The sequence below is a fragment of the Ambystoma mexicanum genome, chromosome 2q, assembly GCF_040938575.1.
Source record: "Ambystoma mexicanum isolate Mex_15411 chromosome 2q, UKY_AmexF1_1, whole genome shotgun sequence".
NCBI lineage: Eukaryota > Metazoa > Chordata > Amphibia > Caudata > Ambystomatidae > Ambystoma > Ambystoma mexicanum.
The window spans coordinates 906609230-906636867 of NC_090924.1; the positions used below are offsets into that span (position 1 = coordinate 906609230).

At 44.2% G+C, this 27638-nt stretch overlaps 1 protein-coding gene across 4 annotated transcripts in view; it reads left to right on the plus strand.

Moving 5' to 3' along the window:
* The window catches only part of PALS2 (protein associated with LIN7 2, MAGUK p55 family member), a 1716257-nt gene that overhangs the window by 1059329 nt on the left and 629290 nt on the right, over positions 1-27638 (plus strand). The gene's annotated exons all lie outside the window — the stretch shown is intronic.

Below are 27638 nucleotides of genomic sequence, written 5' to 3' on the forward strand. Positions count from 1 at the left end.
TCATGTAAAACATTTTCTAAAAAATGCACGATAGCTTTCATGATTGAGAATCTAGTGCTATTGAATAAAATACTCCAAATTTCATTCTCATCCTTCTCCATGTACAGGTTCAAAAGATCTTTAAAATGTTTTTCTCGAGTAACATGCAAATGTGTGGGCAAGATACAATGAGATGTGGCAGCGTTTCTTTCACATATCGGTTTTTGCAAAAACGGCAAAATTTGAGCTCCACATGAATAGTTTTACGCCTAACCATAATCTCTCTCGTCAGCCATAAATTTAGCCTCATTCTTAAAAATTTATTACGAATGTTAGCTGAAGGGCATTTTAGCAAGTATCCGGCCGTTTGTCCTAGACGTTTAGGGCAAAAGAGATTAGGGGCAAAATCTTTGTACTTTGCACATAGCTCGTAATTTACAATCCAGTCCCAGCGAAAAAGTTTTTTCTTTGCACCACTTGGGTTTTCTATGAGGAATTGTAAGGAGATGTCAGCTTTAGCTAATGTGTCTATTACCGTGTTCCGCCATTTCATTGGAAAGGGAGCAGACGATCCTGATAGTTGGCGAGCTACTGTGCTCAGAATGTTAACATCAGTAATTCCAAGCAAACATTTTCGAAAAAAGGCACACATTTTCCATTTCACTCTACTATGTAGTGAGTTCAAGCCCAATTCAAATCTTAGCAGGGGCAGAGGTACGCAGTTTGGAAGTCGCAGCACCTTTTTCCAGAAGGAAGCTTCAAGGTTATTCCATGAGTTGTCATTGGAATATAATTTTGACTCCACACCATATAGCAAAACGGGCGTCACCTTTTGTTCGTAAAACATCAGAATGTGTTTTAGTGTAAATTTTCCGTACTTAAATACAAGGATTTTCGCTTGTGATATGAGAGTCAGCAGTTTTGTATCTAGCATGTATATAGCGGCAGCTTGGGTGCCAGTATTTTGTATGCCAACTCCCAAGTACTTGAAATTCGAAACAGTTTCCATGGTTTGGCGCTGCAAAAACCACGGTCCATTATAAGTTCTACGTTTACCCTGAGGCTTGCATACCATGATCTGAGATTTGGACAGGTTTACTGTAAGATGGTTTAAGACTACATAGTGTGAGAGGGCGGTCAACAAATTCTGCAAGCCCTTTGGGGTCTGTGAAAGTAAGACCAAATCATCTGCATAGAGCAGCCACGAGATGCGTTGGCCACCCAATTCTGGGGCATCATTAATGATATCTCGGAAGCATAGGCCCATGTCTAATATAAACAGATTAAACAGAATAGATGCTAATATACATCCCTGCTTGAGTCCAACAGACGTCCGAAAGGATGTCGATAGTAAACCTTCCTGTGTGAGGCGAACTCGCATAGAAGTATCCGTATGTAATTGAATAATTAACGCCAAAATGGAGCTAGGGCAACCAAATTTTTTTAGTTTGTCGAAAAGTAGTGTTCGATCTATTGAATCAAATGCGGCCCGGAAATCTATGAATGCAAAATATAAAGTCTGTTTCTTAGTTAAATATTGTGCTTTCAACATATTGATGGTAATGATGTTGGGAATTGTTCCCAGGCCACTGACAAAGCCAGATTGAAAAGGATCACGTCTCAAATGGTTTTTGGTCCACTCATTTAACTCTCGTAAAATGAGTCGACAAAAGATCTTTCCCGTTACATCCAATAGTGAGATGGGTCTATAGCTTGCAGGACATGCACGATCGCCTTTTTTGTAGATCGGTATGAGGATCGACTGTTTCCAAGATGTAGGGAGTTTTTGAGATTTGATGATTGTTTTAAACATGAGGAATAATATGTCAGCCCAAATCTCTGGGAATTGTTTCAGCTGCATGTTAGACAGCCCGTCCGGGCCAGGGGCCCTGGAATTACTGGTCTGTTTGATTAAGAGCTCTAAATCTTCTTTAGTGAAGTGTAGATTGAATACCGTGTCGTGCTTTAAAAGTGAGACAGATGAGGGTGCTTGGTCACTTGTGAATTGCTTAGAGTAATAACAAACCCACGTGTTCTCCGAGACATCATTTGTTTGGATTGCCACTTGATGACCTGATGTTATTTGATTTATAGCATGCCATGAGCGGGCTAAATTTCTTGAGGCTAGGGCTACTAGCATGTTTTCCCCATCATCCTGATATAATTTGGCTTTGATGCCTCTAGCCCAGTTTCTATAGTCTGTTTGAATTTGCGATAGAGCAACCCGACGTAGTTCTGGAGGAAGTGTATTGGCCTTTCTTTTTTCAGCTCGCATTATAGACTTTTTACGTTTGACTTCAGGGTTAGTGATGTGCAAATGCGGAATTTGTTTGTGCTTATGAGTGGTGGAGCTTGGTTGAAAGAGCTGCATCAGATCATAATGTACATTTTCAGCCATGGTGTCATTTATATTGTTGCTTGTTAAATGGGCATGGTAACACGATCTGAAAGCTTTTAGGGAGTGTTCCGACCACTTTAGGCGGTTTCTTGCCGGATTTACTACGTGTCCCTTTAAGATAGATTGGTTGGAAATTGATGGTCATTTTATTGGAGCAACAAGTTGTGTGCATGATGTTATGATCACTTGCCTGTGATTCTATAATGCAAAAGTCTGAGACCATATCCAGCATCTTCGCATTGACATAGGTAAAGTCGATGATGCTGAGGCTATTAGCTCGATGCCATGTCGGTCTTGGTGGGATGTCATGTAAAAGGGATCCATTTAACATGTGAAGATTATGTGATCTAATAAACATGGTCCACATGTCAAATCGTTTTTGTTCATTCTTGGCGAAAGGTCCCAGACAGTGTAAGTTTAGATCACCTGCCAAGTAGATCAAGTTAACATGCCCATCCATCATGATTAAGTCGAAAGCCTGTGCTAAGGATTCAAAGAAGCTATCATCAGAGATTCTCATATAGTTCCAGTAGATGTTAATGACAGCACATGAGTAGTTAGCACCATTCAGTCTAGACATCTGTATGAACTCGTTCGGACAATACCAAGGGAATATTTTTAGACCAGAGGATTGTTTAACTGCAGTTAGCAAACCTGAGGTTGGACGACCCACCCGATGTTTTACTGCGGGAGCTAGACAAACATCATAATTATTCCAAGAGGGAGTGCTTGTTAACCAAGTTTCTTGGAGCAAAATTACGTCGTGGTACAAATCATGTAGAAGAGAATTATTTAATAAATGTCGATTTCCTCTGGAGTTCCAACTAGCGAAATGAAAATTAGATGGTGTGGGGGATGTTTGCTATTCTTGTTTAGGTTGACATTGGCACCTACAGGATTGTGCAAGTCGCTCTTGGGGTCGATTTCTTTGTTGGTTCGGGACGGGCGAAGAACGTATGATAGGTTTATCTAGTACCTCTGAGGAAGGGAGTAATATAAAACCAAGGTCAGTAATTTGGGATTTCGCGGCCCAGATAGTATTTACTACCACCCTGGAGTTAATCCATAAATTTACTAGAGATTGATTTGAAGCGTCCGGAAATTCGACAAGTTCAATGTCAACCGATCCTATATCATCGAGGTCCGGGATTTCATGAAATATCGACAGAACGGACGCCCGATTTAGATTGTACTGTCTGACAGGTGGGGGCTGACAACTGAGGGTTAATGAATGAATCGCTGGTCGTTTAAAGCGAGTAGCAATTGGTTTTTGTTTATTTGCTAATGTTAGTTCATTCATTTTTGTCCTAGCACCATTGTCTGGATTTGAGATTGGGACTGGTTGAGGAGTGTTGGAGGTCCCCAAAAGTTTAATTAGAGTTGCTTGTAAAAGGGATTCTATATTGTCAGGGTGAACTGGGTTTGTCCCGGGTCCCTCAGACCTGAGCTCTTTTGCAGATAGCGTCTTCCATGTGGGTTGAGAAGAGTTGGTTAAGGAAGACCCCGTCGTATCCAATAAAGGTGGTTTTTTTAAAATCGATACAACTGCAGGCACAGGTGTCTGTACAGCTGGAGTTTCCTGCAGCAAGGTTATATTTTTTGGGACTATTTTTAAAGCTAAATAATCATCGACTGCCTTGTATATTTCTTGACGACGCTGTTCGTTAGGCTCCAAGTTCTGAGCCATGGGAGGCTTGTTAGTCGTTTCAGTTGTTAGATTGGGCCTGTCATGATTATCATTGGCCACTGTACTCACATTCAATTCGGTGAGGTTATTTTGTGAGAGTTGATTTGCTACAGTGACCAATTTATTTAAAGGGCTGTACGCTAAGACTGGAGCAGCAAGGGCCGAATGTATTTTAGCTTTTTTGATTTGCTTTTGCAATGCATATTTTTTTGTAATGGCTTTTGAAGCCACTGCAGCAGGAGTGGTTGAGGTAGGTAGTTTACTAAGAAAAGCTTTGATTTGTGATGGTTGGCGAGATCCCATTTTCATATTTTTTGTTTTCTTAGTCTGTACTTGTGATGTCGATTTATTTGTGCTGGTGTTTTGTCTTTTTAGACTCAAAGAGAGCATATGTGGGGATCGTTTTTGGTTCAAGTTCTCTTTCCATGGAGTCCACTATAGGCTCTAGTATAAACGGTAAGGGCTGATATTTTTGGACGATTGGATCGTTAAATGATAGTCTGTGTAGATACAGGATGGTTGACAATTGGTGATGGTTTCACATTTTTCAAGTAATCCAGTTTGTCAGAGATTATAAACTGATTTGTGAAAATCTGGTCAAATTGATTTGAATGTGTCTCAGCCTTTAAAACCAACACTTCGAAGAGCTTGGCCAAGGCTAGGATAGCATTATTCATAGATGTTAAAGCTATACCTATGTCCACGGACCGAGTGTCATTAGGACACATGTCAGAGATGGCTTTTCCAGTTACCTTTCTAGGGGTGGGAGCAACGAAAGAAGGATTTGCCACTGAATCAACAGGGCTGGCGTTTGTGAAAAGAGCCGGGGATTTGGATAGGTTTTCAGAAGCCATGTGAGAAAAAACAGCCAAGGAGCTGTTCTCTAAATCAATGATAGGAATGTCTTGCGGCACAGAATTCACAGATGACTTAGAAATTGATGAGTCGCCCACAGTTATTACAGAAATATTACAAACATTAGGCGGCGGCGCCTCAACACCAGTTAATACATTTGTGAGTATGGCACTGTCTGTAAGTGAGACATTTTCTTTTGCAAATTTAACAGTTGGAACGGTGACTGTAGTAGGAATACAAGGCTCGCCACTTCGAATTTCACCCATATGCACCGCAGACTTTTCTTTATCAATTAAATTTCTCCCACCAGTATTGCTAGATACGAGATGGTCATCTGAGGATTTTTTTATGTCCATAAGCTCTTTTGTCGGTTGTTGTAAGGAAAGCCCTATAGGCTTCCCAATTTGTTGTATTGGATGATCAAAATTACTTATGCCTTTACAAAAGGGGCGAATGTCCATTTTATGGAGTGGCCCTAATTCGTCTTGACTTATACCTCGGCTACTTGTACATGGAGTGGAACTGAGGCGAGTTCTTTTTGAATAGGCAAACGAAGGAGATTTGATGTAACTGGCGCCGTTGGATCTATGCGATGTAACTATCGGCATGCCAGACTTTAATGAGTTTATCTGTCGTTTCATGGTTGGATTATAGTCAATATCCAGATCAGGGTATCAGGATCGGATTTTAACACTATTAGTGTTAACAGCTTTCGACGCTAGCCGCGGTGACCGCGGCGAAGCGGCAAAGCGGGACTTAGACCGGGACTTCGCCGCTGAGTATAATTAGGTAGATCTCTATCTGTGGTCACCTTCTGGGAACTGTAGTGTCGGCTGTCAAACAGTTCAAATCACGGCAGAAATTCCCAGCAAAACAGTAGCAGCAGAATCAGTATCCTCGAGCGGCAAAGCGGGACTTAGACCGGGACTTCGCCGGTGCGCGCGCGCGGTGCGCGCGTGAGTTTCTTTAAATAGCTCCGCCCAACAGAAGGTGTACAAGCCAACGCCAATGCCTTCTGGGAACTGTAGTGTCGGCTGTCAAACAGTTCAAATCACGGCAGAAATTCCCAGCAAAACAGTAGCAGCAGAATCAGTATCCTCGAGCGGCAAAGCGGGACTTAGACCGGGACTTTAATATAGATGGTGTGTAAGGGACAGATCACCCACCCCCTGCAGCAAGACACTTTCACAAAAGCCAAAAGTAGCATTTTATGGAACAATTTAGTAAAAAGCCAGTTATCGCCTTCTTACTTCAGACTGTCCATCTGCCCATAACATGATGATTCGGGCTGCCAGACCTTCAAATATCAACTATTCCTGTCACAAATCAGTGCACGGACATGCCCTGGGGGAGAGGCGATATATATTGTTTTTGTGTGGTGGTTGAAAAGGAGATCAGGCAGCTTTGCTATATTGTATCACTATCCTGAATTGTAGCATCCACTCATTGTCCATCATTAGGGTACGCACACCGTGCCATTCCTCTTTAGTCATGATCTGAACTGCTCTGCTTTTCAGCTCTGGAAACCACATACATTCCTGTCACTGTACCACCCTCCTGACCTCAGACGCAGTACACCGCTCTGCAGATGTACTTGGATCTCCATGTGATATTTAATTATTTTAGAGCAAAACTGAATGTTTGAGTTATCCAATTATCTGCTAGAGCTTTACTATTTTACTTTCTGTGTCGTATCTAGGTAACTTTATTTCTGTGAGTCTTGCTATTGGTGTTTTGGATGAATGACGCGCTTTTTTAAATGCTGGTTCAGGCTTTAGGTTCTCTGCTTATTACAGAACTAAATTGGGCATCCTACTGCACCATTTGTTAGATTTATTGTTGATGCTGTTTTTATAGCTTTAAGTGGAGAAGCCACAGAGCTCTCAAGTATCCCCGTGTCATGCTTGATAAAAATGGAATCCAGTTAATTTCTCATAATTCTGGGATTTGTATTTGTCTTTCCTATATAGATACAGGACTATATGGCCCATTCAAAGGGGGGAAAAGGATGTCATCTTCACGCATGGCAAGAATGAACTTGAGGGTTTTGAGGGCAATGTTTTTGTGGTATTAACACTCACAGGTTTTTTGAAGCCTGTTATACTGCCATTATCTGGAGTTGGCGCTGGAGCAAGTATCATAGGTTTTTAAGAGGGTTGTAGTGCTGGCCAGAGACCAGCCATCCCAATTTTCTAAGGTATTTTGGCACAACACATCCATTCTCCCTGCCTGGGGCAAGCCGAATTTTAGACAGATAAGCTGCCAAATAGCCAAAATTCATTACACAGAAAATGATCTGCAGCTGCATCAGCACACTTATTTCCCTAAAGCTGCTTTTGGTTTTACTTTATGCTTCACATAATTATAAATGCATGAAAAATGTACAACTCCTGAAGCATGGATGGAGATTTGAAGCAATCGGAAAAGTACACATACCATAACATGGAAATAATTAGAGGCTGGCAGCGGTTAGGCACTGTGTAACATGGTTTGCTCTCAATTGCACTTTGGTTAATTGATAAACTGGGATTTGATCTGAGTCTGCAAGTACAGCAATTGACTAGAGTGTTCCCCCCCAGTTCTTGTTGTACAGCAAAATTTGTCAAAGTTTGACTTTCATGAACTATTACCTTGTTTATTTTAGACCTGGCTTGGAAAGCACACAGATTACATTATAAAGCAACATATATTTTTTAAAACCATTAGAAATGTATTGTGCAGAATGAGTTATGAGCCAGTATTTTACATATTTAAATATCCCTACAAAAGAGGACATGCTAGAAGGTCACCTGTTTGGAGTTCTTGTTTGATACTCTTGCTGATTGTTATTGATGATGTGAAGTGTAGGGCAATCTATCCCGAAGGAAAAGATTTGAAACCTGCCATTTTATAACAAACATGTGTGCGACGGCCTGCAAAATGAGTGATGTTTGTAGCCCCTGTAAAATAAAATTGTAATTGACAAGGCTCAAGAGAAATATTTCATAGATGGCTACAGCAGCTTTAAACTACAAAGGACTTTACCAGATGTTTTGGTTGCTGGGCAGAAAAATTAAAGGCTGCCATGTAATATTCTGTAAGGTTTACGAGATTTAAAAAAAAAAGCATAATTGAAATAACATTGGATTTATATTTCTGTTAAACTTTCAAGAAAAATCTTCTAGAGAGCTCATTATTTTTAATGTCAGCTTGACATCCCCTATTAGGTGACCCAAAACAAACATTGTGTAATGTTCTCTTTATTTTGTAAATTAGGCACATTTGTATTTGATATGATATGATAGGTTATTTATAATGCGCCTAATACCCAGAGGTTTCTAAGCGCGGACCCGGGGATCAAACCTGTGTGGTTCCATGTCGTCTTGCTGCCAAGGCGAGCACGTTGCCGCTGAGCTATCCTCCCGAGAAATTATGCACAGCAGTTGTTCATATGTCCTGGTGTCTGTGCTGGTGAGGACATCAATTTGAGATCGAAAAATAATGTATGTATAAAAGTATAAGCGAGTTGAAAGCCACATGTGTTCTATCGAGATGAATTACATCATCTAGTTTGCGCCAGAGAGGGCAATTTGGGTGAATCTATTGGTAACGTGAATACATGTATGGAATATCTTGTTTCAGAAAAGTTGCTTTCGTTTAATCCAGAAAACTCCAAGATGACATTACGTCAAAATGGGAGGGAAACCTGGCTCAGAAGTTACTCCCATCGGCCTGCCCCTTAAGTAATATGCCCATGAAGGGATACATTTAATGTGATGTCACATTTGGAACACTGTCCAATCACATACATTGACCATTTAAATTAGAGGAATTGTACACACCTCAAAAAGGTCTATTCTATAAAAGATGTAACCCATATATTCTAGGGGCGACCCAGACGCTCGCTCACTGGCTGATGGGAGAGGAAGTGGAAAAAGGAGAAACGATAACCGGAAGGAAATGATTGCTTTCCCTTTGAACCCATTGATGGATTATTGGCAACGTGTTGTAAACGGTACCCACCTGGAGTTAAAGACCCAGGCCGTCAGTCCCAATGTGGAAAGAGGGAGACCAGTCTGTGGAGGCAAGCTGACCCCATCTTGCTGATTGATGCCCAGTGGTTCTTAGAGGGGGAGAATTGAACAAGTCCTTAAGAGGATGCCCACCTGTCTGTAAGATAACCAAATGATATTCAGATGCAAGTATAATATAATGGGAAAATAATCCTATGGGAGCGATTCTCTAAGGAGAATAGATTACATCTTGGCCCCTTTTGTTTACAAGTATTGTGGGGTGGGGGATACAAATTGACTGTACATCTTGGGAAATAAGTAAATATTTCAAAAGTGCTTCTGGAATTATAGATTTGTCCAACATTCCCCCCCGACAGCCTTCTCCTCCCATGTGATCCTCCCTTCTTATACCACTCCCAGGGTTAGAATCAGGTAGCGACGGCCTTTCCCTGGCTACATGCGAGGAGACTTTAGGTTGGGATTATGTGATGACCACCTGACCTTGCTCTGTCTGCCAAGGCTTGCAATCTTGGGGTCTGCTTTGATAGTGATGAATTGTTGCAGTTGTAGATCACTAACACTGCCACTTGTATTAACCTACTGAACATTATGAAAATGTGTCCTTTTCTTACCACTTTACAGAAACATTTCATTCAGCGTGCCGTTCCCAGCGAGTGTGTTCTCCAGCTAGACACCCAAGCTTATTCGTGGTCAAGGAAAGAAAGGCCCTGAGAGACTGTTGCTCCCAAGCATGACATCCAACAGCTATGTACTCTGCCACACTGGCTGCAGTACAAGAGCTTGATGATCCACGTGCATGCACAACCCAAGAGCTTGTGCACAAGGCCTGACATATAATCAATCTTGATGATGCCTCAGGGCAACGTCAACGTCTGAGAATTCCCTTCACCACAATCCTCCCCTCTAAACACAGTTAGCCCTGGAGTGATGCATGTTTGTGTCCCAGGGTTTTGGCAGTGTGGAGTGCCTGCTTGTTCAAAAATACAAATGCGTAATTGTCACCTGGGGAGTAATCTTTTTTTTTTTACTGTGCTTCCTCTTGGTCAGAGCCTTCATCTTCTTTTTCCCTGTCTATGTCGCAAAGGCCTCTGACTTTGCCTGCTCTGCCCTGTTCTTGATTGAGACTGTGGCCAGGCTTCTACTCATCTGCCTTTTAATTGCCACTTCAACATCCTTCCTTTTCTTCAATTCTGTTCTCCAGCTTTGTCTACTCTGTTCCCCATGTTTTACAAACAGTCTCTCCTATTCGAGACCTACAATCAGCCTCTCTTTTCCAGTAGTTATAATTCACCACTCCACTCCAGGGCTTAGTCGGACCAGGAATATTGCCCTCCTCTTTGGGTCTTGCAATCCAGGTCTTAAAGCCCGCACAGCAGTCTTCCTCTACCCTCTGGCTTTTAGAAGCTAGTGTTCCACTCCAGGTTTTACCACCAGCCCAGCAACCTTCCTCTCTGCTCCAGCAATCATTTTCCTCTTTAACACCACGACTCACTTTTTCTGTACCAGAAAACTCCCTTCCGCTCTGGTCATGGGAGCTGACCCTTGTATAGTACCTGGACTGACTAGCTTCAGGCTGATTGGGCACAAGGGTCACATGCCAGCTCTGGGCATGCTCCATGGCTTGAATGGTTTGTAGCCCCAAGTTCATGAAAGGATGTCTTTAAATGGGGAAGCTGCTGCCCTCTTTGATCCAACTTCAGTCTGTTTTTGTTGCTTGCTGGGAAGGATGTGCTGGTTTGTTCCCCTTCTCCCAATTTAGCGTCCTCCTGTGTCAAACAGGTCACAGTATGTATTACGAATTATTCCTTTAGGATGGTAGTTTAGGAAAAACACGCTTCTCATGTGTTTGGTGTAGTGCTGGTATCTATTCATTGCTTGTAATGGATGAGACTGCTGCAGGTTATTCCTTGTCCTGGCAATTGACATAAGACATGAGTTATCTCCTCTCTGGTATTCCTGGTAGTGTAAGAAGGAAGTGGGTCTCTACCTGTGTGTATCCATACTTTATGGGCGAAGACTAGGCTTCCTGCTGCCGCTTTGGATTTCAAATGGACAGGGGTGGGGGTGTTCCCCAATGCTGCCCCATTTGGGCTCTGAAATGCCCTCCTGCGGATTAACCTGGTCTTCCTCACCTTCCTGATTCAGATCTATAAGCATGATTTGCTAGTCGAGAGTGGGATTTTCCCAGTTGGCAAAGCAGGATTATGGGAGAAGTAGTCCCTTTCTTGTTGGTTTGTTACCATGGTGTGGGCCGTCTGGCCCATTGACTTATTTTCCAGCCTTCTTCCTGGACTAAGTCACCTGACTGGGTCTTCTGTATGGTCCATCACCCCCTGGATCCAAAATTACCATCACAGTTTTTGGTTTTGTTCAAGTGGGGGATTTTTTGAACATACATTTTCTGTTTTTTTTCTTTTTTTTATCCCAAAAGGAATGGTCTATTGGGACCTGTGGCAAAAGGTCTAGTGTAGAGCCCCTCTGCAGCCCATCAATGGAATTACAAATATTGTGGGCACTTCATCGAATATACAGCCCGAGGTGAGTCCCCTGTCCAGAAGAACTACCATGAGGGCCCTGCAATGCAATCTCTATAGCAGGCACCTGCGCTAAGGAGTCTGGATGCTCTCCTAACTCTCAGCGGGCTGCTGCGTTGTTCGCCAGTGCATTCCCTGTATGTACTCAGGATACCTGCCAAAAAGCAGGAACTGCATATCTACTGGGGTCACTGGACACCGTGTAGACCTGCTAGGCGGAATCGGCAGGTAGCTCCCTACTGGTGAAATCTATTTGGCTCAGTTGGGGCTTTTGGGGGCCTGGGCCTACCTTGGAGGGTACCAAAGTGAGGTTGAGGCTGCTTTTACAGATAGGGCAACTATTGATGTGATCACACCTGCAGGGGTGGATCTTGCAACTGTCAGACGGAGAGCCAGGCGGGGTGAGTTTGCAGATGTTCAAGGCTGACCAGCAGATAGGTGTTGGAACCAGAGGTCGGTGACCCCTGGCGGCTCCTTCCCAGATTTCAGCAAGTTTTGTCGACAGCTTGGCTAAGACGCCCAAATCAGATAAACGGGCAGATATATCCTCAATGTTCAAACCGCAGACAAGAATAAACGCTGTAAAATGGTGACAGCTCAGGTCAATGGGGCTAATCCACTCCTAGCTCTGCTCACCCAGGTGTCCACCAAAACAGATCTCCAAGACCTCCTTGCAGAAATTAGAAGGCAAATCCACAAGAGCACCGAGTAGCTCTCCCATAAGATTTTGGCACTGGACAAAAGGGTTGCGGAGACGGAGCAGCGGGTCTCTGAGGTGGAGGACACTAATCGAATGAGGTGGGCGAATGCTCCAACAGGCTGGATGCCCTAGAGGCTCGTTGTGAGGCCTTGGAGGACAAGTAAGATGATGGGGAGAACCGCTCCCGAAGAAACATTTGCATCCGCGGCATCTCCTCAGCTGTGCGGGGGATCTCTTTCGCCACATTCTGAAGCTTCCTGAGGACTCAGCCATGGAATTGGACAGGACACACCGAACGAGGAAGCAGTCTTCCTTAACACAGGATAGACCTCCAGATGTACTGTCTCAAGTACACTTTTTTTAAGATGAAAGAACGCATAATGACAGTGGCTAGAACCTTGACGACCATTCCATTTCATAGCACATTCCTCTCCCTGTATCAGGATCTGGCCTCTGCTACCTTAGCAAAAACGAAGGGGATTCCCCCCACTGATTGGCTGCAAAATTAGGAGGTGAACTACAGGTGGGGGATTCCGACTGCGCTTCTCTTCACCGATCAGGGAAGAAGGTCCGTTTGTACGTTGAAGGAGGTGGAGAGTCTGATAGATAGTGAGGTTAGGGGCGAAGAGGTGGGGGGGGGCAGAGGTGGAGGTCCTGAGCTCGGGCACTAGACAGGAGGGAGCACAGAAATGGTTGAAAGCGGGTAGGGGTAGGAAAGTGAAGGGTCCATTCGGGCAGACCTGAGGAGGCTGGGACCAAACAAAGCAGTGCTGAGTGGTTATGGCTCTCTTTAAAGTGCACCTACTGGAACAGCGGATTGCCAGGAAGATTTTAAAAGGCCTATGACGAGTGAGGTTGGACTGCGGAGTGGTGGGAGGGGCCTGCTGTAGGTAGATTTAAGAGAAGTGGTTGGAAGGATGAGGGTGGGCTCATGGCTGGGTGGGCGGGAGGCGGGGAGATGGAGCATAGGTTATGTGCAGTCTTTTTTTGCCTTCCAATTCGGATTACCCGTTGGGATACTAGATGTGTAACTTTCGCTTTCTTTTGACTACTGTTCAGTTTAGTGTAAGGGAGGGAGGGGTAGATGGTTGTGTTTGCAAAAGTTCTTGGATACCCTGTAAGTAGATCTCCAATTCAAGCTTCTAGGGTGAGAGGTTTACACTCAGGGTGGCGCATTGTCTGTTGTTGGGGGGCTGGCGGGTTTTACGGTACAAAATATGATTGTGGTGCCGACTTAGATTCATACTACATAGGAATGTTCTTTTAATTATAGGGTGAACTGGTGCTTTGCGCTGGGTCAGGATATGAGTCATGGCTAATATAGCAAAGGTTTGGGGGGTGGAGGATTGCATTCACATGTGTTCATGAAATGCTCAAGGGTTGAATTCTCTGATAAAAAGGAAATCTGTAATGAGGCAATTGGGTGATATTTTCCTCTCCATAGCCTTCCTCCAGGAGACCCACCTGCTTACTTGGGATGAAAAGAGGCTACGTACTAAGGCATTCCCAAGAACGTTTTTTGCCTCAGCTGATGCGAAGAGAAGGGGATGGCTATACTACTGGGAGAACAGGTACCCTTGTCTAAGTTTGGATCTTATGGGACCCTCCGGGCAGATATCTGTGTGTCAAGGGCCTACTTTGGGAATATATGTTTACATTAATGTCTCTATATGCCCCCAATACCGGGAAAGATGCTTTTCTAGTGGATTTCCTTATGCATGTGCTTCCCTTTGTGGAGGGACACCACCTGTTGGAAGGGGATTTCAATTTGGTACCAATCCTCTGGTGGACAAGACTTTGCTTGCAACCAGGCTCGATTTTAAACATGCCATATCCTTTGCATCTCACCTTCAAGAATTGGGGGTGGTGGATGCCTGGAGACTATTCCATGGGGAAGAGACTATTCACATGTTTATGGGGGCTTCTCCAGACCTTAACAAACTATATCCATGTGTTCTGGGGGTGGAAACAAATACACGGACACTCTCGGATCACTCCCCAGTCTCGATCTCCATTTCTGTGGTGGGTAGGCCAGAGAGAATTAGACGCACATGGCCATTACACGAGCCGGTACTGAGGGACCTGGCACTGTGTAGAGAGATAAGTGAGGTGATAACTAACTACTTCAAGAATAGGGCCTCGGGTCCTCCACTGGGGATCGTATGGGATGCCATGAAGGCAGTGGTTTTGGGGAGGGGGAACTAATTAGCAAAACTGCAGCGTATGCCAGAGAGAGACACCTAATCCGGGTAGGACTAGAACAGGACTTGAAAACAGCAGAGCAGGAACACAAAATGGTAGGTTTGCAAGCGACACTGCACACAATGCGGATAGCGCGCAAGAAACTAGAAGAGCGCTTAGCAGAGAGAATGCCCCAAGCAATGTTAAAAACAAAGAAATATTATTATGCCACTGGCAACCGGGCTAATTGTCTCATGGTGGCGAAGTTGAATAAACTTCAAACCCGTAATACTGGACTGGCCTTGCAGGATGCTCAAGGGGTGTTACATAGGGGTGAAGCTGACAAAATTGGTATATTTGAAGCTCACTTTAAGGCTGTCTTCCGAGCAGAGGATGGTCCACCCGATATACAAATGAAATAGCTAGAGAGTGCATGTTTGCCATGGCTATCTGGGGAGGAGCCTGAAACTTTTGAAGTTACAACTTCGCTGTGGGAAGTAGAATGGGCCATCAAATCTTTCAAAAACTAAAACTCCTGGGCCAGATGGATTCACTGCTCCCTTCTTTAAAAAGTTTTGTTCTATCGTGGTTTCTCCTCTAAGTAGATCTCTTTAACTCGGTTCTAGAATCTAGTAGAGCGGCCCCTCTATGGGGGTTTCAAACAGTTATGATCCCTAAACAGGGTAAAGACCCAACACTATGCGACTCTTACCGCCCCATCACCCTCACCAATATTGATTCGAAGATATTTTCTAAAATCCTTGTATGCAGACTGATGTAGGTTCTCCCAAAGATTATCGACAATGACCAAATTGGGTTCATCACGGGACGCGGCACGCATGATAATGTGCGGCGGCCCCTGAACCTTTTGGAAGTGGGACATTTATTCAAGATGGACATCTGGATAATCGTGCTCAATGCGCATAAAACTTTTGACGGTGGGATGGTGTTATCTTCAGGGAGTGACTGAGCAGGTTGGGATTGGCCTGAGCTTTATCAGATGGATTATGGCAGTTTTAAGTGATCAATCGACCTCCATACGGGTTAATTGGGTACTCGCCTTCGACCTACCAATAAATAGAGGTAAAAGGCAGGGCTGTCCATTGTCCCTACTAATATTCAGCAGGAGTGTGGAGCCACTGGCCTTCAATATTACAAATAACGCGACCATAAGGGGAATAGAGGTAATGGAGGGGGTAAGATATATAAGGCTTCGCTTTACACAGATTATGTTCTGCTAACATTGCGGATTCTCCAAGTCTTACTGGGTGCGGTGCTGTGCGAATTAGGACTGCAGCCTGGTACCCGGCTTTAAGATTTATGTCAAATCACATGGCCTAAATGTGTCTCTGCAACCACAGGACCTACCCTTGATTGTTGGTTTGGCCCCAATACAATGGTCCCAGGAATCTATTCCCTATTTAGGGGTACAACTTCCCTACAGAATCTCTGAAATATATAGAAGCAGCTTCCCACCACTCTTCCAGGAGCTTATGGGGACCTTACTAGATGTGGGAGACAAATGTCTTGGTTTGGCCGAATTACTGCATTAAAGATGAATCTCATTCCTCGGCTACTTTGCCTCTGTTTGGCATTATCAGTGAAGATTCCAGACTTGGAGCTTTGCACACTACAAGGGAAAATTCTTAAATTCACTTGTGCATGAGCGCAATATAAATAAAATATCAATAAACTGGTGAGAATCTCAAGAATGGTACTATTGAAACCAGTGCGACTGGGTGGGTCTGGAGGTCAAGGATGTGTTCCGCTACAATTTGGCTGCACTGCTGTCTCATGCATTTACCTGGGGGGGATGCTGAGATGCAACCGAAATGGAAAACTATTGAACAAGCACACTCTGCGGTTGCCCTTTCACAGCTCCCATATATGTAGAAAAAGGTTCTACTGAGAACCTCTAGATTCCCGCTGTTGACCACGACCAAAAACATGCTCTATTACACAGTAAGGGCTCTACGAAGATGGGGTACTGCATTAGGTATGGGCCAATCTTGAACAACCCAGACTTCCAGCCAGGTAACGATGTAAGGAGGTTCGAGGCATAGCAGTCGGGGGAGGGGGGGGCTCATTCACTTGCAGCAATTATTTAGAAATGGGGGAACCGCTGACCTTTAACATATCTGAAAGGGAAAGGTTTCGCTATACTCGGCTGAGACACTGGGCTTCTCACCCTCACACGAAACGATGAGCTACCAGATCGTTGAATGCTCTTGAACTGAATATTCAGTGAGGGTCTCCTAAGGCCCGGTCTCTCAGCTATATAAACTATTGGATATGGGTGACCCTGTAGTGCGCCTACCATATATGACCAAATGAGAAGAGGACATTGGTGATGTAATAGATGATGCCTGGTTGAGAATATGGACCCGGAGGCTTAAGTCCTCGAAGTGTGTTGCGTGGAATGTATGTATAAGCTACCACATGTCCGCAGATTACTCGGAGTGCTGCTGGCGTGGATGTTTCAGAGGTGGGCTCTCTATCACATGGTGTGTACATGCAGGAAGGTCTTTCTCTTCTGGAAGGATGTGCTGTCACAAATTGCTGTCACTATCTATGGACGCCCGGGTGGTATTACTGGGTGACACAGGCATTGGGGTATTCCCCTTAACAGGACCCATATCCTCATTAATCGGTCACTTGCTCCTAGCGGCTAGTTGACTATCGCCTGAAATTGGAAATCAATAGAGGGTCCAGTGACAGATGTGGTGGGTAAAGATATGGGATATCCTGGTGATTTATAAAATTACTGCACTGTATGAGGGTAGGTACACCAAGTATATTACCCTCTAGACTCCCTTCATTGAATTTGCGGACAAATACACAGCTATTGTAGGAAAGACCCCACTCGTGCGACAATTTTTTCAATATTGTAAGTATGCCTTTTGGGGTCGGGGGATGGATGGGTTCAAATGTGTGGCAATGGGCTGCCCTGTTTTCCTGTAATGAGGAAGTCCTATACCGCACGCAGAAAATGACCCCTTGTAAGCCTTGGTAATGTGCTTCTCGAAAATATGATCAGTGTGTTCTTGTCATTCCCCACACTGTGTTAAACATTTAGAAAATTGGATATCTCTCTCTCCCCCCTCGATGTGGGAGCATTTACCCCAGAAAATTTGTAATGGACCAGAGACTCACATCTGTAATGAATTGGCCTCAGGTTAACAACACTCTACACTCTCAAAGATTAATTTTGTTGAAGTTAATCGATGGAAACTCTTGGAAGGCATTTGTGGAAAACCTGTCACTCTATTTCTGCATCTTGGTGGGGATTGACTAGATTAAATTGCCACAGACCTCTTATTCATAATTTGTTTTGGGGTTTGTTGGTAATTATTGGATAGAACTATTGATTGAAAGCCTTATGGAAAAAATGGTGTGCACATTTAATTTCACACCTTCTGCTTTTCTGAGTTCAAGGCTATAGGCTTGTGTCATTATGACACTGAGTTCCGTACCTTCACAATTTAGAATACCATAAAAAGGTTACAGGGCAAGTCACTTTTATAATAGTAACATTCTTAAGCATTAGGACATTTACAGTATTCTTCTACTTTTGTTATTTTGGGGGATGCTAATAGTTTATCTGTGCTAGAAAAAAGATAAAATGCTTAATTTCAAAAAAGGAAATGTAATCATTTGGCGTCATGCACCATTCATTTGTTAAATAATTCCAGCCCTACTTTTTTAAAAGATTGTTTAATAAACCTGTGCTTGACACTCAGTATCACACAGTGTAATTGAATAAACAAATACAAAATAGTTTACACCTAATAGGAGCAAAAAATGAGATCTCGTTTGGGGTAAAAGTATCCTACCCTCAATGCCTAAAGGCATCAGCTTGCCATGCAGATTACTATTCTATTGGACATGCATTTTTTTTATTAAGCCTCGATTGCCACTACTGACTTCCAGATTGGCCAAATCCTTTACTACTATTCTTCATGTGAATAAATACGTCTATATGGTAAATCTCCAAAGGTTCTTGGATGCTAAAGGTCCCTTTCTTCACATGTGACTCTGAAAACTATGGAGGATTTGTCTTTAACTTATGTGTTCCAGTTCCCTATCTGCCTTGCATTCTGTCAGTTTCTTAAGTGTGTCTAATATAGATACACCCTTCCTTACTCCACTTGTCAATCTGCTTCATCTGAACTACTTGGCTTTTTATTTATTTTATTTTAATTTGTGTAGCGCGCAGCAGCCCTAAGGCATCGTGGCGCTTGTTAGAGAGTGGCAATCTTTGTTACAGAGTTAAACATTAATACTTTACAGATAATGTAATATTTACATACAGTATATATACAATTACAGTTGAGGTAATTAGGGGAGGAAAGAAAGTGTAAGGATAGAGCGGAAGGTTAGTTAGCGAAGGAAGTTTTGAGATTCTTTGCGGAAAGCAGGGAAGGAGGTTTCAGTTCTGTGTGGGGTGGGTAGCAAGTTCCATAGTTTCGGGGCTATGTAGGAGAAGCTAATCCCTCCTGCTTTGGCGGATATGGATTTGATCAGTGTACTGCGTTCTTGTGGGTCGTGTGGAAGATGTTCTAGCTATTGATTGTTAGGTATGATGGTGCTCTGTGTTTGATGCATTTGTGCGTGATGGTGAGGATTTTGAGTGTGATGCGGTCTTTGATGGGGGCCACTGTGCTGTATGTCTGGCTTGAGAGATGTGGTCCCGTTTGGGGATGCTTAGTGCTGCTCTAAGGGCATTGTTTTGTGTAGTTTGGAGTCTGCTTAGGTCTTTCGAGGATGTGCATGCTAGGAGGGCATTACAATCTAATTTTGGAGCCTATGGTTGCTCTAGCTATTGCGAGGCAATTAGGTTTAAAGAGGTAGGTTTTTATGGCATTTGAGTTTGGTGCTGTATGCTGAGGCGGATGTGATGGCACTGACTTGTTTGTTCATTGATAGCACAGCATCAATGTACACGCCTAGTGTCTTGACAGATGAAGAGACTGGGATGAGTGCGTTGTCCATTGAAATTGGAGTATTGGAGGTCAAGTTTGGCTAAGGTGGCTTTTAGTCCTAGGATAAAAAGGTCGGTCTTATCCCTGTTTAGGCATAAGCCGTTGGCCGTCATCCAAGCTTGGATTGTGGAGTACATTTTATGTAATGTGGTGGAATCTTGGTCGTAGGACCCAGACAATGGTAATAGTACTTGGGTATCGTCTGCATAATTTGTATATGCTATATCCAGTGAATCAAAAAGATTGTATAGAGTCTGCGCTCTGCAGGAGCCTTGAGGGACTCCACAGTGGATGGTGGTGGGGTCAGCATTAGCTATGTTGGAAAATACCTTCATTGCTCTACCCTCAAGGAAGGAGGTGATCCAAGTGTTTTTTTTTGGGGAAATGTGCTGCTTGAGTGAGGTGTGTGGTCAGGGTCTTGTGATCAACCAGATCAAAGGCCGCAGAGAGATTGAGGAGTAGGAGGAGGGCTGGCTTACCCCTATCAAGGATTTGAGTGACTTGGTTCTTGCTATATCCTCTTGAAGGATTGAGAAATGACACCTGCAATTTAGCCTTGGTGATTCAATCCTCTTAAATGAGACATTCCACTCCTCATTGACAACATGCGCTCTTGGAATAACGATGGGGATTTGTAGGTGAAATGTAAACACTTTTGTCTGAATTGGCTTTCCCTTTACATGTAATATTAATCTCCAACTACCTTTTGACTTGGTGAAATGGTTGTGTTTGCTTGGATACATCCATACCTTCGGTGTTCAGTGTTTTGTCCGGATTAACTGTGAAACAAAGCATTGTTTAACATTTTGCAAGTTTAAACCTGTATGACATGGAGTCGGTTAGGACACTGTAAATATTTCAGTGACAGTGACCTAAAAGTTGCAAATAGACAACTATCCAAAACATCAAATACATATACAATAAATTCATGAAAATTACATCCTATATAAAACAATTAACACACAAACTGCAAATGTGTATTACCAACATATTCCAATCAATACTTGGACTCAGACTCCTGAACCATATCTTGCCATCCGGAATGGCTTTCCTTGATGTACTTAAAGAGCTGGGATCAGTTCACCACCACCAAGTGGTGTGGAAAAACACAAAATGGCTCCTTTTGCCTTTTTCAAGTGTTCAGAGTTTGCAGAGTCCATATGTTTCAATTGCAGAATCTCACTCTGAGGTAATCAAAGAGGGAGACAACAGACATGGACACTATGATGTCAGCTCTCAATCGAAATGACCTTGGTATCCATTTTCCTACTGAATTCTTCTAATCATCCACCTGTTCACGATGCGTTGTGCCAGAAGGCTTTATTTCAAAACAAACCTACATTTTAAGAGGAAAACCTTTCATGTGGCACTTGCAAATATTGTGACAGGGTCTGTAACCTGACCCTGTCATGAGTGGACAGAGTTTCCTCAGCCTCTGGTGGGAGGCCTTCCAGGGCGCATGCCAGGGCTAGTCCTACCCCAGAGGGGGAAGGTGGCAGTTGGGAGGGCCCAGTCACTGTCCCTTCATTATGTTCTTGTCGATGGTACCACTGTTGACCACCCCATACCCATGTTGCAAGATGATGGGCAGTTTTCCTCTACTTTCTCTAGAAAGCCAGCATCCCTAGTGGAGGTCCAACCAGAGCTTCCAGAGTGACTGCGTACTAGCGCACCCCAACCGGCAGCGAGATGAAGCTAAACTGCTACTTGATGCTGCAAAGCTGGTCACCATAATAGTCGGTGCACTGGGAGGTGAAGACTGGGATTAATTGGCCCAGGGGACCAGAAGAAGGGAACAATGGAGGAAGGAGGTAGGTAAAAGAGGGCACATGAATCCAGAAGCTCTGCGTTCGGATGCAGTCGGAGGAGGCAGAGATGGACCAAGAGACCAGAAGGAGGAAGGAGTGGTTTATAGAAAAGGTGAAGTATTAGCTGGTGAGAAAGTGGTACTGTGGCATGAGTGTGCGTGTAAGGTGTTTGTATGCATGAAATTGGTAATAGGATAGTAGGCAGTGGGGTAAAGGGTGACTGAAGGAGCCGAAATTAGGGTAACTGAGATGGTGGGGATGAGTAGTAATGTGGAGGTAGTAGTAATAGGTTCGATCCCCGGGTCCGCGCTTAGAAACCTCTGGGTGTTTAAGCGCGTTATAAATACGCAACTAAGACAAAAACAATTACGCAACTAAATAAACAAAAAAACAACTCCTGTAACAGTGCCTCGATGCCCGCAGGCTGTGTGAGCGCTTTAAAAATGTAAAATAAATAAAAATAATAGTGTGGAGTTGGGGGAATAGTAGTATTGTGGGGGTAGTATTGTGAGGTAGTAGTGGTTGTGTGGGGGTGGGGTAGTAGTGTGGGGGTGATAGCAGTGTGGTCATGGGGAGTAGTGGTGGGGAGGAAGCAGTGGTGTGTAGGAGGAGAGTAGTAGTGGGTGTAGTAATAGTGTGGATTTGGGGGGAGTAGTAATATTATGGAGATGGGGTAATGGAAAGAGTACACAATTCTATTTGCATCAAGGTTGTTGAAAGGATTACAAGACAATAGAGGTAGGAAATGTTGGCTATATGATGGGCTGTGACTAAGTTCTGGTCGTTCATGTGGGGTGTCCCATTTGAGATTCAGACTGACCATAAACTGCTAAGGGAAATCACAATGCATGATTGGACAAAGTGGCTCACCGAATAAGGAAGTAGCAAGTAGACTTTCAAGAGCATGCAAATATGTACCAAGAGCCAAGAACCGCACTGCAGATTGTCTTATTAGGTTGACAAGTAAAGAAGCGCAAGAAAATGAAGGGGCCACAGAGCACTAATGCCATTGTCGAGCCAGTCATTCCCGGTGGAAGAATGGAAGGAAGCAATGGAGAACAACATTGAATTAAAGAAAGTAATTGGTCAAGAGGGCAGTCTTGATAGGATTGTACTTCAAAGGGTTCCTGCTTAAAAGGGTTGAGAGAATGATACCCCCGAGGGATTAGCCCATGAAGGACATCAGAGTATCACAAAGACCAAGCAATGTCTGAGGTGTTGACTACTGGTGGCCGGGATGTGACACGCAGTTGGAGCGATGTGTCAGGGAGTGTATCCTTTATGAAGTGAGAGAGTGTGCGTGTCATAAATGCGCCATGCCATTAGTGAGATCCGTAGCATGCCGTGGGAGACGGTCGGCCTTGATATTATGGGTCCAGTAAGGTATGAGGATTACCCCACATATTGCGTGGTGGTGATAGACTTGCTTACTAGGTGTGTAGAGGTGCGGGTGACCACTGATATTAGCACAGGATTCCATAGGATTCCTAGTTGACATTCCGAAGGGTGGGAAATCAGTGTGCTGTTGTCAAACAATGGGGTACAATTCAAATCAAAGTAAATGGAGGAATTCCTAAAGCATTGTTAAGGATTTTAAAGATGCAGCACACTCCAGACCAGGACTCTTTTTACTGGCCAGGGATGCAACACACAATAAAAACGCTTTTACGTTTATTGCATTCAGATTCAATTTTTGAGAAGGCAGCCAACCAGTCTCGCACCCCCCTTAAAGTACACCCCGTGTCGTAATGGACCATGAACCAGGTCGGTGTATAATAATGAAATATCTATATATATATTTTTTTTATAATATTCAAACACATTCAATATAGGGCAGCAATCACCAGTGTGGTAATAATTATACAGGAAAATGATAGGCTACCCTTAATTTAACCTTCTAACACCAAATACACAATGCACAAATGAATGAAAGCAAGATTACTTTTTGGGTAGTATTTTTAAATGGCACCACAGTTAGGCATTCCCCCTGCAACACTCTCTCAAACCCCTGTTAACCAAATTGTGTGTGGGTGCAGAGGAGTAGCTAGGAGTCAGGTATAATAGGCAAAAATCAGAATGAAAATCTGACCTATCACCCCTGAATGTGAGGCCAAAATCGGATTATGCTCCCTTGAAAAATTAGCAAAATGGCACTTGGAATTACTGAATGGTTATTTTACATGTGCGGTTGAACGGATAAGACAAGAATGTGTGTCGCAGAAGCAGGAATACGTACAAGCTACGAGGCAAGATACTAAACAATGGGCATACAGTTTAGAAAATCAACTTTGGGATGAAAAACAGTGCAGCCAGAATCACACGTGGCAAAATTGCAATTTCTTAGTTTTTTACGGGTTTAAATAGGCGAACTTCAAAAATGAGCTAAACAGACATAATCAGAAATGGGTTTTAATGCTAAGGTACAAAGGTACGTAACCGGTATGATACTAAAGTGAAAGGGTGACTCTTGATGGGGACAGTATGGGATTCTTTGTAGGAAAAGTACATCAGATTTTATAATGAAAGCCGTTACACAGGCAAAATCTGTTTTAAGAGGAAAAGGACAGGTTCTACTGAGACTATTTTTTAGCGGCTAGATTATTACAGAAGGACACTGCCCGCGAGAAGGTAATTTGCAATGTTAACCCACTCACACTGTCTGCCTCTTTATATTGGAATTTATTAAATTATTCCAAATAGTACTAAGGACTTATACAACGGACTGAAATGATTTGGAACGAATTGCGCTAACAAATGGAGATTAACACATATTTTCCTAAGGACAGGATACACAGAGGATTCTGACAATTTAAGAATTTGCTAGCGTATTTATAGGTTTTCTATGGGATTGGACATAATGCAAGGTAACAAAGCAATGGATCCAGCTTTTTGGTTACTGTGGAAGGGTGATACTTACAAAAAGCACTCGAATGGGGTAGCTTGGACAGTCAGCCGGGCCTCTGGACAACCAGACAACGATCTGGTCACCTCTGGACAACCAGACAACGATCTGGTCACTTGGGCAACAGCTGGGCTCTCCTCTAGGGACACAGGGGGGAAACCGGGGTCTGGACACAGTGGACAGCAGGGTGCATCAGCTGGGCAAATTCAACTCTTCTTCTTCAAATCAACATTGAACTCTGGGAGGAAGCTTTATTGAGAACACCAAACATTTTTGGAGGAGCGAGAAAAGGAGAAGCGATAGAAAGGGAAAGGAGAAGAAACGAACCAGAAAGAGAAAAAAAAACACACCCAGCACATCCACCAACATTAGCATCGACGTTGTCCTCTTCAGAGGCATACTCTGCATAGGCCCACGTTGCCACAAATGGAGTGTGCAGACCATAGCCAGGGCTTGTCATGGTTTAAGAAGATATTTAATCAATCTAGGTTGGAAGAACATATACTCTCTTTCAGCTATGTGCTCCAGGAATGGGCCCCAGGTTCTGGAGAATTTGGATGTCTTGCCCTCTATTGAGGCCGTTGGCTTTCCATTCCCAGCAATTCCCAAACCTTCACCCACCAATAGGCTATATGGGGGCCTACCATCTCTTTGCAAAATCAGGCCCTCGTAAGCCGGGCTGCCATAAGTAGCTGGGTAATCCTGTCCCCTCTAGGACCCGATTGCGGGTATGATCCGTCGTATGGTGTGTCACCCAAGAGTATTATAAGAGGGTCCATGGGGAGTAGCACCCCACATATGTCCTTGATCTTTGATCTAATCTCGAGCCAAAAGGATTGGATGACGGGGCAAGGCCACCACAGATGGCCTAAGTCCCTCCTCCCGCCGCATCCATGCCAACACATGTCAGGGTAGCCTGGGTTCATCGCGTGTAGTTTTTGGGGGGAAAAATACCATCGAAAACAGAGTTTGAGCGCACACTCTTACTGCCGTGCGGGCACCTTGAAGATCTGTGGGCTCTGCCCCAAATCCTCTGCTATTATTCATGAGGCACATCATTCCCCAGGTCTCGCTCCCACGCGAACATATAGGGTAGTTGTTCATCTACTGGGGCCTCCTCCAGGAGACGGTAGCAAGTCGCTATTTTGTGGGCCTGCTGCTCTTCTGAAGCTGTTAATTCCAACCCCGTGGGGGGTCTGGTTGCTACCTTTCTTACATTTGGGTTAGTTATCCAGTGACAAAGCTTTATATATCTAAACCTTTCAGTTTCTAGGAGAATAAATTTCTCTTTGCATTGGGCAAAGGTCAGGGGCAAGTTGTCCATATAGAGTTCTCACAATCTCTAGGAGTTCCCCTGCAACCAAAGCTGGAATGAGTTGGGTTGAAGCCCAGGGTTAAAGGCTGGGTTCTGTGTGATAGGGGAAAGTAGGCCCAGACCTGATAGGACTCTTCTTTGCGAGCAGGATCTATCCCAGCATCGGAGTGTAGTCGCTGTAGAGGGGAGAAGGGAACCCAGATAGGTGCACGCCCTCTCGTCGGAGAAAGGGGAGATGACGCAGAGGGGCCCAGATATCATTTTGTTCAATGTCTTGCGTTTAGGGGGCTCTATTGGATTGGACCAGTTCAAAAGGGCAGCGATTTGAGCTGCCCAATAATATCGGGAGATGGAGGGGGGGAGACCCTGACCTCCCAGCGCCTTTCCCCGAGTTAGGAGCTTACGCTGGATTCTTGATGGTTTTCACTGCCAGACGAAGCGTCCTACCTCTTTCTGCAAGTCAAGGAGATCTCGTTCAGGATTCGATATACTGAGGGCCTGGAATGTGTATAGAAGCCTGGGAAGCAGGACTATTTTAAATGCAGTGATGCGCCCTAGCCAGGATACTTCTTGTGAGGACCACCTCTGTAAGGATTCTTTAGACGCTTTCAATAAACTGGGAATATTGGCCTTACTCAGCCCCGCGAAGGTTGGAGTCAAGTGTATGCCAAGATATGTGATTGATGTATTTTCCCAGCTGAGAGAGTAGGCCTTCTGCAAGGCGTTTAGGGTGTCAAGGGTTTCCGACAGATTCAGGCCTGTCGATTTGGCCGTGTTTATTGTGAAGCCCGAGACCCTTGCAAATTGGCAAGGAGATCCATGAGTAGTGGAATTGAGGTCTGAGCTTCTCTCAAAGCAGAGGACATCATCTGCGTATAGCGCAACTTTGTGGCACTGCTCTCCTACCTCAAACCCCTGGATCTTCGGATGGAGGTGAATTCTCTGGGCAATGGGTTCCATTGCTAACGCAAATACCAATGGGGAAAGGGGACAACCTTGCCTGGTTCCCTTACCCAAGGCAATTTGAGTTGTTCACTGTGAGTTAACTCGTACCTGGGTTGAGGGGATCTGGAAGTTTCGACAAGATCAATTTAGAAAATTTCGGGCCAAATCCAAATCCCTCCAACACCTGGCTCATGTAGTTGTAGGACATGCTATCAAACGCCCTTTGAGCATCCAAGAACAGCAGAGAGAGGGAACCTGGGGTGCTAGGGGCAAGCGCAATCAAATCCATCGCTCTCCGAATGTTGTGTGCAGAGCAGCCCTGAATGAACCCTGTCTGATCTCTATTATTGCCGGTAGAACCTCCCCAGTCGCCGGGCTATAATTCTGCTAAATCATTTTGCATTGGTATTAAGTAAAGCTATGGGACGGTAGGATGTGCACTCGGTTGGGTCCCTCCCAGGCTTCAGGATCAGGGTCGTCGCCGATTAGGCCATTAATTGTGTAACAGAGCCTGTGTCCCATAGGAAATTAAACCGCTTTGTGAGATGGGGTGTGAGTTCAGCAGAAAAGGTCTTATAGAACTTATTTGTAAACCTGTCTGGGCCAGGGGCTTTGCCAAGAGGGAGAGCTTTAATTGCCAATTCAACTTCTTGCGCAGTTATCAGGTCTTCCAAAGGTTCCCATAGGGCCTGTGGGATTTGTGGGATGTTTGCTTTTACTATGAAGTCTTTGGAAGCCTGTGGGTCTCCTATGTGTGGAGATGTCTGTTCTCTGAAGAATTTCTGAATGATTTGGAACTTACCCTCTTCTGAGGAGACGTATCTGCCTCTGTCATCTCGCAAGATGTCTTTTCTGTTTTGCTTTGTCTGTTTTTTTAATTTGTTCGCTAGTAATTTGTTAGCTTTGTGTAAAAATATTGTTTAGTGTGCATCGAGTAAGCTGCCCTCCCCATGTGGTGGGCTTCAAGCGCCCTCTTTGCTATTCGCAGGTCTCTTAGGGAGCACCGCGAATCCTTGTCTTTATGTATCGCCTGCAATCTACGGGCCTCCGACTCTAGCTGTTCCTGCAGTAATCTCCTGGCTCTCCCGGCTCTCCCTCTCTGCACCGCCTGCTCAATCAGATGACCCCTAATTACTGCCTTGCTTGCATCCAATATCGTGCCCCAGTTTATGCCACCTATGTTGTTTTCCCTGTAATACAGTTTCATGGTCTCCCTTATGAGTTCGAATTAGTGGGTCTTCTAGTAGGAAATCATTCAGCCTCCAGGGGGGCTTCCGGGACGGGGTTGCCTGGAGTGGGGAGATATAACTATCGCCCCACTCCAGGCAACCGCGTGGTC